Raw genomic sequence first — 15,658 nt, forward strand, 5'->3', positions numbered from 1 at the left:
TCTCTTAAGTACCACTTGAGCTTCCTCAACCGAATTTTGGTATGCAGTAGGGTGATTTTTTTGGTTGTTGAGCTCTAATACTTTATAATTTCCATTAGGATTTCTTATTTTGACCCATTTTGTTTTTAGGGTTTAAACACAGATTTTGAAACCATATTTTGCTTTTAATTATCAATTTTTGTGACGTGGATTTTTGGTATTGTCAAGACTTGCTTTCACAGTTAGCACCTAGTATATTTTAAGTGTCCAATGTGTGGTCAAAAAGCATAGGTATTCACCAATTGTTGCCCTTTTTATGTGTATTTTGTTAAGCTTGTTCAGTATGTTATGCAAATCTTAACAAATATCCTTGCCAATTTTTGTCAGCTTGAGCTAGTCATTAATAAGAGGGGTGTATTAAAGTTCCTCAAGGGGCTGGGGTTATGGCTCAGCAGTAGAGCGATCGCCTAGCATGTGCAAGACTCTGGGTTCAATCCTCAGCACCACATAAAAATAAATAACTGAAATAAAGGTATTGTGTCCAACTACAACTAAAAAATAAATGTTAAAAAAATTCCTCAAAATTTCATGGGATTTATTCATTGATTTTCTTTTTCTTTTCTTTTCTTTCTTTCTTTTTTTTTTTTTTTTTTTGTACTGCAGATTGACTCCAAGGGCACATTATCACTGAGTTACATCCCCAGTCCTTTTTATTTTTATTTTGAGATAGGGTCTCAATACTTGCTGAGGGTCTCACTAACATGCTAAGGCTGGCCTCAAACTTGCAATCCTCCTGCCTCTGCCCCTGAGTCTCAGGGATTATGGGCATGTGTCACCATGCCCGACCACTGAAAATTTTTGCTCTAAATATTTTGAGGCTCTGTTGCTAAGTATATACAAGTTAAGTATTGCCACATCTTCCTATGAATTGTTCTTGTTATTATTAAGTAATGATCCCTTTGTCTTTGAGGGTGCTATGGGCCTTAGAGCTTATTTCCACTGATAGTGACATTGCTCAATCATGTTTTTTGGTAATTATCACCTGGTCTATACTTTTCTATTTTGTTGCCTGTAACTTTTCAGTACCATTTTTCCCCCAGTACAAGCGATTGAACTCTACCACTGAGCTACATTCCCAGCCCTTTTTATTTTTATTTTTCTATTCCAAGACAAGGTGTCACTAAGTGGCCAAGGCTAATCCTGAACTTGTGCTCCTCCTGCCTCAACGCCCAAGTCACTAGTATTACAGGCATGCACCACCACGCCTGGCTCAGTACCATTTTGTTTTTAGGTTATTTTCCTATAAACAGTATATTTATAGGTTTTGGTTATTTTATATCTCTTCTATATTATGTAAAATTTTTAATCTACTTACTGAAACTGCTCAGATGCTCTTATTTATGTCTACCCTCTACTACCTAATTTTTCATTTTTCGTTGACCATTCTTTTTCCTCATTTTTTTCCTTCTTCTCTGTCTTAAGCTGGAGTACCCTCTTTTAGCTTCTTCTGGTTTGGAAGAAGGTTTGTTTTTAGGGTTTAAACACAGATTTTGAAACCATATTTTGCTTTTAATTATCAATTTTTAATTTTATTTATACATTCTGTTATTATGTATAGTAATGAGCATTAGTGGGTACTCTTAATTTGTTCCTTGACCTACCTTATCAAAACTTTATCAATATATCTACTCTCCTCCTTAGAAATATGAGAGTTGTAGAATGTTTTTACTTCCATTAACCCCTTTCTTGTCTCTTTTTCTACTTTGTTTTTATACCCACAACACAAGTCATTATTTTGACAGCCAATTATCCCTAGTGTATAATCCTATTTAGATTATCTTTTATTTATCAATGTATCTGGTTATCATTGCTTCTTAAATCCCATCCTCTCTTTCTGTATTTTATACCCTCCTCCTTTTTTCCAATGCCAGGGAGGGAACTCAGGGCTTGGATGTGCTAAGCAAGCACTCCACCACTGAGCTCTATCCCAGGCCTCATGTCTTTTTTGAAGCCAACATATAGTTGAGTTCCATGTTTCTTTAATAACTCTGACAATCTGTCTTGTATAAAAGGGTATAAATATGAATTACCATTTACAATCAAAGTGATTATTGATATAATTGGATTAATGTCTACTGTTAATGTTCTTTGCTCCATTTTTTCCTCCTCTCTTTCTTCCTCTTCTAGTTTTAAATGAGCATCATATTATTCCATATTGTCTCTCCTGTTAGCATTTCATTTATGCTTCTGGTTTTTTGAACCAGGGATTGAACCCAGGGGTGCCAAAAACTGAGCCATATCTTTTTTCTATTTATGTATTTATTTTATTTTGAGACAGGATCTCACTAAGTTGCTTAGGGCCTCACTAAGTTGCTGAGGTTGGCTTTGAACTTGTGATCCTCCTGCCTCATGTTTTTTCTTATATCAACCCCTGAGCTGCTGGAATTACAGTTGTGCAGTGCACCACCATGCCTGGATATACTTCTTTTTTCAAAAGGATTTTTTATTACATTCTCTGGAATTCACAATATATATTTATAACTAATCTAAGTTCACCTTCAAATAACATTACTCCTCTTCAATGGTGGTACAGGTACTTTCCAATAGAATATTCCTTTCCCTCCTCCCCACCCCTCATGGCATCATTATAATTCATTTCACTTATATATGTGTATTAATCACCCCTTACAATGTTACTATTAGAACTTTACACAAACAGTGAACCTTTTAAATTAATTAAGAAAAATCAAAGATTTCATTGTACCTTCATTCATTTCTTCTCAGACTCCTGTTTTTGTTTTGGGGGTTTTTGTTTGGTTTGGTTTGGTTTGGTTTGGTTTGGTACTGGGGATTGGATCCAGGTGTGCTCTACCACTGAGCTGTATCCCCAGCCCATTTTGTTATTTTTTGAGACAGAGTCTCACAAAGATGCTTAGAGCCTCACTAAGTTGCTGAGGCTGGCCTCAACCTTGTGATCTTCCTGTCTCAGTCTCCTGAGTCACTGGGATTACAGATGTGAACCACTGCACCCAGCTCCCTTCTTTTCTTGGTGTAGATCCAAACTTCTGACCCATCTCATTTTCTTCTTCCTGAAGTACTTCTAGCATTTCCTGAAGGTCAGGTTTGCTAGCGATGAATCCTCTCCATTTCTGTTTGACTAAGAAAGTCTTTATTTTATCCTTTGCTGTGGAAGAATAATTTTCTAAGATACAGAATTCTAAACTGGTGGTCTTAGCTTTCAACCCTTTGGACATTTTGCTCCACTCTCTTCTTGCTTGCATGGTTTCTGACAAGAAATCACTCTTAAGAATAAGAATGTAAATAAGATGTGTTTTCTCTATTTTTGTTTTTACCTCTGACTTTTTCCAAGATTTTCTCTTTGTCTTTGATTTTCTGACATTCGGCTATGATATGCCTCTGCATAGATATATAGGTGTTTATCCTCCTTGAAATTCTCAGAGTTTCCTTCATCTGTGGTTCCATCTCTGTCATTAATTTTGGAAAATCCCAGCCATTACTCCTTTTAAAAAATGTCTTCATTTTCTCTTCCCCTTGCATTCTAAGTATTCATATGAAATTCCTTTTAAAATTATCCCATGGTCTTGGCTGTCTTGTGCTTGTTTTTTGTTTGGGGTGAAGGTGGATTATTTCTTCATCTTTTTTTCTCTTTGCAGCTCAGTTTTGGAGCTTTCTCTTGACATAAGCTTATTTATTGTGTCCGTGGCTGTGTCCAGTCTACTGATGAGCTCAAAGACATTCCTCATTTCTGTTCCTGTGTTATTTCCAGCATTTCCTTTTGATCCTTTCCTAGAATGTTCATCTCTCAGCTCTGTCACCCATCTGTTCTTGTATACTATTGTTGTATACTTTCTCCTTTACATCCATTAACATAGTACTCATGCTTTTTTTTTAATCCCCTAATAATTCTAAAGTCTATGTCCTATCCAGGTCTGGGTCTTATGCTTACTTTGTCTCTTCTTACTTTGTGTTTTTCTTACCTAACTTCCCATTAAAAACTGTGATCAGTCAAGTAGCCACTATTTGAAGTAGGCAAGCCTTCAGCGGGAGAGTTATGTTGATCTTGCAGATTTCAGCCATAACTCTGTCTTCTTGTCCCTCTCCAGATTTGGGAGCAGCTGTTTGCCCTGCAACTTCAATTAAATGATGGGTCAAGAAAACATGCTGATTTTCCATTTTTTCCCCAATGATCTTCCAGCTTTATTTCTTATTGTAAAGATGGGAGAGACAACTTCTAAGCTCTTCACTTGTTGGAGTGGAAATGACATCTCTCATATGTTTCTTACATTACTTAGCAATTCAGCAAGAGTCTGTGAGTGGTAAACTATGGCTTTGTCTGAAAATGTCCTTATTTGCCTTCACTATTAAATGATCAACTATCTAATTATAAGTTAATTATTACTGTCTCTTAACTCTTGAGGATACTATCTCTTAACTCTGACTCCTAATGATGATGAAGAAAGAGTCTCATCAGTTTAAACATTACACTTTCCCTCTGGTTGCTTTCATCATTTTCTATTTGTCTTTGATGTTCTTTAATTTCACTACGGTTTTGCCTACATGTTTATTTTTTATTTAACTTGCTTGGGATTTAGTATGCCTCTTCAATCTACTGATACATGTCATGCAACCGTTCTGTTTTGTAAAATCCTTACCATTATTTCTTCAAATATTGCCTCTCCTCCCTTTCTTCTATTTTATTTTTCTAGTCCAACTATTACATGCATGTTGAAGTTTCTCAAGTTATTTTGTTTTATCTCTTAACATCTCTTTCATATTACCAAACTCTTCAGGTTTTTTTTTCCATGTTTCTGGCAATTTCCTCAACTCTGACTCTCAAATCACTAATTTTCTATTCAGTAGTTTCTTTTCTAGTACTTAACCTCTTGATTGAACTTTTCATTCCAATGGCTATAAGGTTTATTTCAGCTTCTTCTTTTTTCATGATGTTTTCTCTTTTGTAATGGTTTCCAGGCCTCCTTTAATCTCTTTAATCATTTTTATCTCTTTTAAATTATTTGTTATTTTAGGCTTCTGGAGTACTAATCATCCTAGTTATGTCCTCTGACTTGTCATCATTTCCTCATGCCATCTGCATCTTTTTAATTGTGAACTCATATTTAGTAGTTATCACTTATTCTGTCTGCATGTTGTGCACAACAAATTGTAGAAGGATCCAGGTGAGAATTTTTCGTGGGTGACTAGGGGCATCTCAGGAATATCACCGATGAGTCCAGTTTTTATATTAATTTCTATTCGTGGGCTTATTATACATAATATAAAGTGAGATGCCACACCTGTATGTAGGTGTCAGAGGCTTAAGATTTCAACTTCTCATAGGAAACTTTTATTCTATTCTGAATCCCTTGGGGACTCAAATTTCCTTACTGCTTCCCTGGGCCAGAAGGTAAAAATGACCTTGTGCCCACTTCACAGACAGAGCTGGCTATCCAGGTATCCAGTTGTTCCCAGGGGTTTCACTTCCAACTCTCATATCACATAGGTCTAAGGCCACATCTTCTGCCCCAACTTCAGCATCAAAACCCCAACCCCTATTCACTAGGACTGTATCTACGACTAGTCCCTGGCCCACCAGGACATTAGTTCATGCAATTAAAGCTCAGACTCTGAACTCCCTCCCCACCTCCCCACCCCCAGTACTGAAGATTGAACCCAGAGATGCTTTACCACTGAGCTACATCCCCAGGCCTTTTTATTTTATATTGAGACAGGGTCTCACTAAGTTGCCAAAGCTGGCCTTGAACTTGTGACTCTCCTATCTCCACCTCCCAAGTAGCTCATATTATAGGAGTGTACCACCACACCCAGTTTGAAAGCCCTCTTAATTTCCATCCCCTATGAATGTCTCTCTTTCTTCCAACCATATACATGTATATGTATATGTATGTGTAATATATTATTGTTATACTTGATTCAATATTTCTATTATTTGAAATGGGAGGGGAACCTGTAGTAGCTCCAACCTTGTGAACAGAATCAGAAATGTGCATTCTTTTTAAAAAAAATAATTTAAAAACCAATAAGGTTTTCTTTTTATTGTTGTTATTTTTAGGAGCGTTGTGAATTACCAAACTCCTTGAGCCAAATTTCCAGTGCACCCTTAAAACCAAACAAGCTGTCAGACTGGAATTATCTATTCTTTTGTCCTTTTTTTAATTGCAAGTGTTGCTTAGTCTTGCTTGAGGGAAGCATCTCTACCCAAAGTCAATTCTCATGCGGTGCCTCTGGCAGCATCAATTGCTATTACTGTATGCCACACAGCACAGCACAGGTGGTCAATGTCACTGACATGGCATATCTGTAAAAATTTCTTGGATGAATGAATGAATAAATGAATGAAAGAACATCCCAGCAAGATGCAGGCAGCTCTTTGACAATTCACTTGTAATCTTTAAACCCCACATACACAGAATTTGCCTGTCATCAGAAAGAGTAAAACAGACAGGAGGAAAAACTGTAAACAAGTCAAAATATAAGGAAGAGATGGATTTCCAACTGGTTTTATCCCTCACAGAATGTTAGAGCCTGAACGGGTCTCAGCGATTACCCAGTCCCATCTGCCACCCCGAGTACAAAAACCACGGCCCAGAGAGACTGACCCAAGAGCCATCATGACAGCCTGGGCGCCCCGTGCTTCTATACCATGTCACATTGCTCAGTGTCCTCCAAAGTCTTATGGAACAGGCACAGTGAGTTTCCTTGGGAAGCCACCCCTGTGCTTGATCCACAAGGAGACAAAGAATACTCAGTGTTTGGCATATATTTTAAGTCACTTAGGAACAAATGGGTATTCTAGAGCAAGTCTGGGCAGCAAAACAAAGAGGGCTGAGGCCACAGAGAGTTCATGTAATTTTCACCTATGGGTCACTTTCAGATGATGGCGATGGAAGGATAAGGGAGAGCGGGGCTAGTGTAGAGGTTCCTGGTACCTCTAGAGATCTAGGAAGCAAGAATTCCAGAATTATCCATGTCACTGTCTCATTTCAAAGAGAAGATGACACTGGAGTTAAATTGTGCTGTAGCATCTCAGTGTTCAGGAACCTATGCTGGGAAGAACTGGGACAAGAACTCCTGCCCTCTCCTCCCTGGTTCTGCCCTTCCCTCCACCCTCTGTGGCTCCCTGTCATGGAGGAGCCATCATCCTCCAGGTCAGAGCTTAGGACATTCCCTGAGCCGTGTTCACTGGGAGCCAAGTCACTGTGCGTTGAAGGTCAGCCATTTTCCTCTGGAACTTCAGGCTTTCAGGTATCAACCAGGCCAAGCCAGGCCTACTTCATGGGCAGGTCCAGCCATGTCCTCTCTCTGTCCGTCTTTTCCACCTATCCCTAGGTGGGTAAGCCAGTGCTAGACAGAGCTCTCAGATACAGAGGGAACATACCAGAAGCTTCACTTGGGTCTCTTCTGGTCTATAAAATGCGTCCTGGCTCAGGTTTTCAAAGAATCCCAGAAACAGTTGGGAAGATGTGGGGTGAGTCTCTGGGCACTTGCTCAGATACCCAAAGTAGTCCCTTGTCTATTTTCCTGAGGTTGGCCACCCTAGACAGGAGGAATGAGGGAGAAGAGTCAAAGCCCCACCCATGTCCAACTCCTACTGCTCTCAAAAGCAGGGTCTCTCAAACAGTGTGCTGAGATATTAGAACCTCTTGGCCTTCGAGTGACCAGTGGGACTTGAAAAAGCAAAAGCCTGAAGGACAGCAGTCTCCATCATGAGCATCCTTGGTAAACCGTGTCACATAAATATCAGCATCTTCCATGTTGTACCATGGTATGGAGAAAACTGGGAAGTCAGAACAAAAGCACGTCCTGCCTACCATCTGCATCTTTATTTTTTTTTCTTTTTTTTTTATTGTTGGTCATTCAAAACATTACATAGTTCTTAATACATCATATTTCACAGTTTGATTCAAGTGGGTTATGAACTCCCAATTTTTCCCCGTATACAGATTGCTGTATCACATCAGTTACCCTTCCATTGATTGACATATTGCCTTTCTAGTGTCTGATGTATTCTGCTGTCTGTCCCATTGTCTACTATCCCCCCTCCCCTCCCCTCCCCTCCCCTCCCCTTTTCTCTCTCTACCCCTTCTAATGTAAATCATTTCTTCCATTTGTATTATCTTGTCTTACCCCTCCTTTCCTCTTATATGTCATTTTGTACTGTGGCTCAAGCGGTAGTGCACTCACCTGGCATGCGTGCTGCCTGGGTTCAATCCTCAGCACCACATACAAACAAAGATGTTGTGTCCGCCATCTGCATCTTTAATCTCCAAAACACAGGACTCTTCCTGCCATCAACATCCCCCTGTCCTCATGCACCAAGCCCTCATCAGACAAGTCAACCAGATTCTCGTCATCAAGGGCTGCGCAATGGAGCTGGGCGCCTGAGACACCTTCCTATCACTGGAAACTTCTCCAGTTGGGAGAGGGAGTTCCCAGGGTAGCCTTTGAATAATAGAGATAAATCTCAAAGCCCCAAGCCCCATAGCCACAAGCCCATCTTCCTGGAGCATCAAATGGGAGAATCTAGGAAGAGCTGCCTCTGAGTGTCTGGCGTTTTCTTAGTTTAACTTTGAGCTACCACAAAGGCTGCATTCTTTTTTTTTTTTTTTTTGAGAGAGAGAGAACTTTTTAATATTTATTTTTTAGTTTTCAGTGGACACAACATCTTTATTTGTATGTGGTCTGAGGATCGAACCCAGTGCCCCACGCATGCCAGGCGAGCGCGTTTCCGCTTGAGCCACATCCCAGCCCCAAAAGGCTGCATTCTTGAGCCCCATGGTCACATCCCCTACAGAAATGCACGGATTGGCATGTGATCATTCTTTTCACCTATAAGACAGAGCCCGGCAAAATCTGCTGCAGGACCTCTAAGTGTATCATGGAGGACTGTGGTCATTGCCTTGCAGGGCTTCCACTGGAAACCCATGTGAAAATTTCCTTCCATTCTGTCAGAAAAAGATATGGCTTCCCTTTTGACTCAGCTACCCTACTCCTCAGTTTATACCCAAATGACTTAAAGTCAGCATACTACAGTGACTCGGTCATTTATCAATGTTTATAGCAGCTCAATTCACAATAGCTAAACTATGGAACCAAACTAGGTGCCCTTCAACAGATGAATGGATAAAGAAAATGTGGTACACATGCATAATGAAATACTACTCAACCTTAAAGAAGAATGAAATTATGGCATTTGCAGGTAAATGGATGGAGCTAAAGAATATCATGCTAAGAGAAATAAGCCAAACCCAAAAAACCAAAGGCCAAATGTGGATGCTGATCTGTAATGGGGGGTGGGGATAGGGAAGAATAAAGGAAATTTGGATTATTCAGAGGGGAGGAGGGGAGGGTGTAGGTGTGGGGGTGGGAAGGACAGTGGAATGAGATGGACATTATATACATGTATAAATATACTACTGGTGTGACTCTGCACCCTGTACAGCCAGAGGAATGAGAAGTTGTGCTCCATTTGTGTACAATGTGTCAAGACACATTCTACTGTCAGTATAACTAATCAGAACAAATTTTAAAATAAAACAATTAAAAAATATGGCTTCCTTTGAAGAATTGGCCTATTTCACTCAGTGGACAATAAGCACACAAATGATTGAGTTTCCCATCTTGCTTTGGCCATCGGGAAGATCAGGATCAAATTTGAGCTCAACTCTAGTAATCCCAGGGGCTTTGTTAGAGTTGGGTGCAGGGATAGGTGGGAGAACTGACCGAAAGGGGAGAAGCAGTGCATCATGGGGCCATGATTCCTGGGCAATACCATGGACCAATGAAACAGGCCAGACCCAGACAGGCAGGTAACCGACTCCAAGGGTACAGTGACATTGCATGTACCTTAACAACAGTCTCCTAGTCCCCCAACCATCCGAGTCTCTTTATAGCAATCAAAATAATCTTCCAATCTCTATTGGATTAGATCCTGATATCCCCTAGTTTAAAATCTTGTGCAGCCTTCTTCCTCTCAAGACACCACCCAAGGCCCTGATCCTGACCCTTCACGTTCATGCCCCACCTCGATAACTGTGGGACATACCACTTCCCACCTCTCAAGCCTACCAGCTCCACAGGACATCTTGTGGTTACTAGATCAAGGTCTTTGCAGCCTCAGGTCTTTGTGCAGGCTGTTCCCTCAGCCTGGGACACTGTTCCCAACACACTTTACCACCTTTGGCTTAAGGATACCATCCTCAGAAACATGCTCTGGAACCCCCACCTAACCAAGGTCCCACTCTCCATTCTCATCACACTCTGGTCCTCTCCTCAGAGCTCCATCACACTGTAACTATCAGTAATGACCACCTCCTTCCACCTAACTCTTCCTTTCCCCTCTGTTCCCCCACCTCCCCCACCACTGTGACTGGTGGTGTTGTGTCCATATCTGTCTCCATCACTCTCAGGTCAATGCTGGGAACCATGTCTTTTTTCTTCCTTTTTTCTTTTTCTTTTCTTGCTGCCAATTCCCCAGGACTTAGCACAGTACTGGCATAAAGGAGCTCCTCAATGAATAGTTGCTAGAATCAATCAGGAGGTGTCCCTACCTGCAGGGACAGGGAGCTGACACCAGAGGCATGTCTACACTCACAGAAGGCAGGGAATGGAGAATGAGGCCATCTTACCGAGCATATCATTTGGGGCATGCTATTTAATCTCTCCCTGCCTCAGTTTCCACATCTGCTACATGACGGTAACAATTAAGATAAACTCTGCCTTTCAGGGTTATGTGAATCAGGGACTGTGTCAGAGGTCCTTGGAGATCATTAGTGATCTTCTATTACTCATCACACTCTGACAGCCCCATACACCCCAAGCTGTGGCCCCTGTCGACAGGACACAGGTCTATTTAATCATCTCCTTCTTCGGGCTCCCCAGAGGGACTTGGTACTAAACTCACAGGCAGAGGATGCAGGAAACTGTCTGCAGGCAGTTGGGCTGACAGCAGCCACCAACGTCCAGACCTCTGGCCCTGGCATCTTTGCCTGAAACCGAAGCCCTGCTCTGAACACTGGAGGAGCTGGTGTCACTCACTGGCCCCCAAGACCTCGGAGCCTGCAGCTTTGCTGGTCAGAGCAGTGGTCCCTGCAGCCCAGGCTGATGCTCTCTGCCCACCCTAGTGAGGATTCCCGTGGGGGGAAACAGCCTCTCAGTCCCTGAAGCTGCAGAGTCAAAGGTCTTCTCGTTTTGTTGCCTCCTCTTCCCGATTCCCTCCTCCCACACTGCATATATGACAAAGGATATATTCTACCTGCAAGCCTGCAATGACAGAAAGTTCACTACTTCACAAAGAAGCCTATTCCCCTGTTTGAAAGCTTGCACTATTAGAGTTCTCTTAGTCCATCTCCTTTCCTGCTCCTATCTCCAAGTCTTCCCTTCTTTAGATCAAAAAGCCCCAATTCCTCAATTCAGTTATCTCTCCTAGGAAAGAATTTTCAGTGCTTCTCATTTTATCTGCAAGCAAGGAACTCACTCTGAGCATAACCTGTGACAGGAAGGGCAGGGTGAAAGGAACAGACGAATAGGACTGTCACCACCCTAGACCTCTCCTTATCCCTCCAGAGACCACACTGATTTGAGTGGCAGCCCCGGCCCTTCTAATTCATGCTCAGCACCCAGGATGAGTAGACTGCACCCCAAGATCCCAAGATCATATCTCCAGGCAACTGCCCCCTCTAGGAATCAGTGGACAGCTTGGTTCTGGAGCCAGGCACCTGGCTTCCAATCTTGGCTCCACTTCACTGTGTGCCCTTAGCTAAGCCACTGCACTAACCTCACCTGACCTCAGATGTTCTGACTGCACAATGGGATGGCAGGAACTATTGCAACTTGGTAAGGAGCTGGGGCCACTGTGGTTCTCCTAAAAATAGGGCCAGGCACGTGGTAAGCGACGAATACACATTAATCACAGCAATCCCATGCAGGGACTAAAACAATGCATTTATGGCATCTTCTCTGGGAAATACCAAACGGTGGATGAGGCTGGTCCAATGGAAGAACCTAGAAGCCCTGGTGGCCCTGGAATGGGTGGCTTCCAAGGAGAACAAGGTCCCCGTCATTGGTGAGGGTGGGAAGGCATCAGTGGTGGCTGAGGGGTTCATGGAGGCAAGGCTGAAGACAAAGAAAAGATCCCCATCACCAAGCAGGACTGCTGGCCGAGGACTTGAGATCAAGGCCCTGGAGGAAATATATCTCTTCTCTCTGCCCATCAATGAGTCTGAGATCATTGGCTTTTTCCAGGAGGAAAGGTTTTGAAGATCATGCCTGTACAGAAGAAGACTCGTGCTGGCCAGCAGGTGAAGTTCAAGGCATTTGTTGCTATCGGGGGCTACAATGGTCATATTGGCCTGGGAGTTAATTGTTCCAAGGAGTTAGCCACTGTTATCCAAGAGGCCATCATCCTGGCCAAGTTCTTCATTGTTCCTGTGCAAAGAGACTACTGGGGGAACAAGATTGGCAGGCTCCACACTGTCCCTTGCAAGGTGACAGAACACTGTGGTTCTGTGCTGGGGCACTTCATCCCTGCCCCCAGAGACAATGGCACTGTTTCGACCCCTGTGCCCAAGAAGCTGCTGCTGATGGCAGGTATTGATGACTGCTACACTCCTGCCAAGGACTGCACTGCCATCTTGAGCAATTTGGCCAAGGCCACCTTTGATGCCATCTCTAAGACATACAGCTACTTGACCCCTGATCTCTGGAAAGTGACTGGGTTCACCAAGCCTCCCTATCAGGAATTTGCTGATCATCTTGTGAAAACCCACACTGACTGGTTTGAGTGGCAGCCCCAGCCCTTCTAACTCATGCTCAGCTCCCAGGATGAGTAAACTGAACCCCAAGATCCCAAGATCGTATCTCCAATGTCCCCTCTAGGAATCAGTGGACAGCTTGGCTGTGCTATAGCCCAGTGCTACAAGCCCAGGTTCTCTGTACAGAGGACTCAGGCTCCAGCTGTGGCTTCACCTTAGGGGTTTTATACAAGAAAAGTAAAGTGCATAAAACATTTTTGTTTTAAATGCATTTATGAGCTTAGACAAGGAGCACATGGGTGCAGGCTAATGAGTCAATACAGACCTTTGAGGGCAGGCAGGTAGGATTTAGAAACAAGCTGAAGGAATGTTCCACACCTAGGGAAACAGTGAGCAGGAGCTTAGAGTGTGAACATTAAGAAAGTAATAACAGCTGCAGTTCCTGCCAGAGCACGGCAGAGTCACCCTGGTGCTCACAGCTCATGCACACGCACACACATGCCAGTCCCAGGAGAGGTGAGACCATGGTCAGCTGTCCCCTCCAACACGGAGCAGCCCAGCCCATGTAGGGCAGTGAGGGCTCAGGCATGACCAGAGCCAAAGCTTCTGTGGGCAAGCAAAGGGACATGGGGCAGTGAAGGGTCACCAGGGGGAGAGAGGTCTGGAGCTGGGTTTCAAGTGTGGGGGAAACCACCAGGGTCTCCTGTGTGGGGAGAGACTTCAGGAAGAAAGATCCAACTGTAGCATCAGGGACAGGACAAGAGGCAAGAGGCCCCAGGGAAGGATGCCTTCAAGGCAGATGGAACAGTCCAGGCCACAGACAGCCCTCTGGGGTTTGGGTCCCCTCTGCTTCTCCAGCTCATCCTCCCTGACTTCCTTTCACTGGGTTCACACTCTCCCAGTACTCTCACCTCCAGACCTTTGCCCCCACCATTCCTCTTTCCTGCCATGCCTCCGGCCTGGAATGCTCTCTCCAGCCAACTCTCTGCCGGCTCCAGCAGATCTGGATTCCACCCTCCCCTCAAGACACTAACCGCACTTCCTGCAGGAAGCCTTCCCCTCTTCCATCCTGGCCCCACCTGTCTCCCCACCCTCCCCTCCTTCTTCCATCTCCTCCTGGGAGGACCAGGACCCCCCAGAGAGGAAAATGAGCTCCCTGGAGGGAACTGAGCCTCATCTTTCTCCCCACAACGCCAGCCCCTTTTCTGACTCATGGTCAGTTTGAGGCCATCCCCGATGACCACACTGGGTCACGCTGGGAAAGGTAAATAAGCCCCTCCCAGGAATAGGAAGCCCATGGGAGTGGGCAATGCTAGAACCTGGCTTGGCCCACCAACCTGGAGAAATGCCACCGTTCAGAGGGCAAAGTGGCTCACGAGAGCGGGAGGCACTTCTGGTGGCTTTCTCTGTTAGACAGGGGACAGGCTTCTCCCGGGTTAACCCCCTATGACCTTTGAACTTCCTAAGAGGTCAGCAGCACGTCCCCCTTCCCCAGCTGTCTCTCTGTCTCTGGCCCGATGGGAGGGAGGGCCCACGGCCCGTTCCATTTTGCGCCCGTATTGATCTGTTGGCAGCAATGGGCTGGATAATTAGCCAGGAATTAGGGTTTCTATTACAGCCAGGAGGCTGCTCCAGCTGATTTATCACCTGAATAATTTACTGTGATTGAAAGGAAATTAAAATGAACTCCATTTGACAACTGTGAGCTTTTATGGGCTTTAGTGAAGGCTCAAAAGCCAGATTAATAGCCTGGTGTTGGTTAATAGTCTGCCGAGAGTAAATACGGCAGGCTGCGCTCAGCCGCCTTCCTGTGGTGGCCGGAGGAGGGACCTGCTCCGCCAGAGCCGGCGGCGGGTGACCATGACAGCATCAGTGCAAGTTTTACTGAGACAGATTCCACTGCTGGACACACACACACACACACACACACACACACAATCTCGTCTCTCCCTCTCTCTCTCCACCAACAACTGCTTCACTCTCTTTTTTTCCCTCTTCTCCTCCAAGGTGAATTTTACTCACTGCACATGTAGGGAAAACAATTGCTTTTTCAATAACCATTTTAAAAAGGAAGCATTTCATTGCCCCAGGAGTTGGTTTCTGTTAACCCCTCAGCCAGGGCAAAGGGTTTACCAAGTTTCCCTGTGAAAGCCTGAGCCTGGTCTACCCACCTAGGGCAGAATTCGGCGGGAAAAGCAGCAAGATGGCATGGAGGGCCCTGAGCACATGGCAGTGACAGGCAGGACCCCAGCCCGGCCTTGAACAGGAACATTCCTCCCAGCTGGTGGGGTGGGTGATTTGGCAGGATGAGACCTCTTCAAGCTAGTGCAAGTCTCTGGGAGTCCTAGAATAGCAAGTAGACTCTGGCTGCAGCAGGTCATTCAGAGAACCATCCCTAGACACCCCCCAGGGGCATGGAGGCCCAAGGAACCATCTTACACAACAGAAGGTCAGAAGATTCTGAGGTCAGAGTCCAGCCCTGTGGCCTCAACAATCCTGAAAATGAGGTGAACAATCTGGGGAAAATTCTAATCTATACCATGGGACACACAAATCTTACCCAATCCGTTCAGTAGGGATTTAACTTGAAGATCCGATGAAAGACCTTGGAAGGCTGAAGGCTCTCCTGCCTGAGTGAGGAAGGTATCTGTAGCAAGGTATGGCTGCTGCTGCTCTATCCCTCACCAAATTGTGATGACCTCAGCACAGATAAGGAAACCGAGGCTCAGAAAAAGAGTGATTTGCTCGACAGAGCAGAGCCAAGACTCGAATCATCTCCCCCAGTTCCACGGCTAATAGGTACTCTTTCTTCTTTGCCACACTGCTCAATGAAGGTGACAGCAAGCCACCATCTAGGCCCCTAGGCCACAGAGACACAGACTGAGACA

General features: G+C 44.2%; 1 protein-coding gene and 1 pseudogene across 1 annotated transcript in view; one reads left to right on the forward strand and one right to left on the reverse strand.

Annotated features, from left to right (window-relative positions):
• Positions 1–15,658, reverse strand: part of Pax5 (paired box 5) — a 180,078-nt gene that overhangs the window by 106,272 nt on the left and 58,148 nt on the right. The gene's annotated exons all lie outside the window — the stretch shown is intronic.
• Positions 11,998–12,989, forward strand: LOC113175706 (small ribosomal subunit protein uS5 pseudogene; annotated as a pseudogene).

This window comes from Urocitellus parryii, chromosome 4 (genome assembly GCF_045843805.1).
Source record: "Urocitellus parryii isolate mUroPar1 chromosome 4, mUroPar1.hap1, whole genome shotgun sequence".
Taxonomy (NCBI): domain Eukaryota; kingdom Metazoa; phylum Chordata; class Mammalia; order Rodentia; family Sciuridae; genus Urocitellus; species Urocitellus parryii.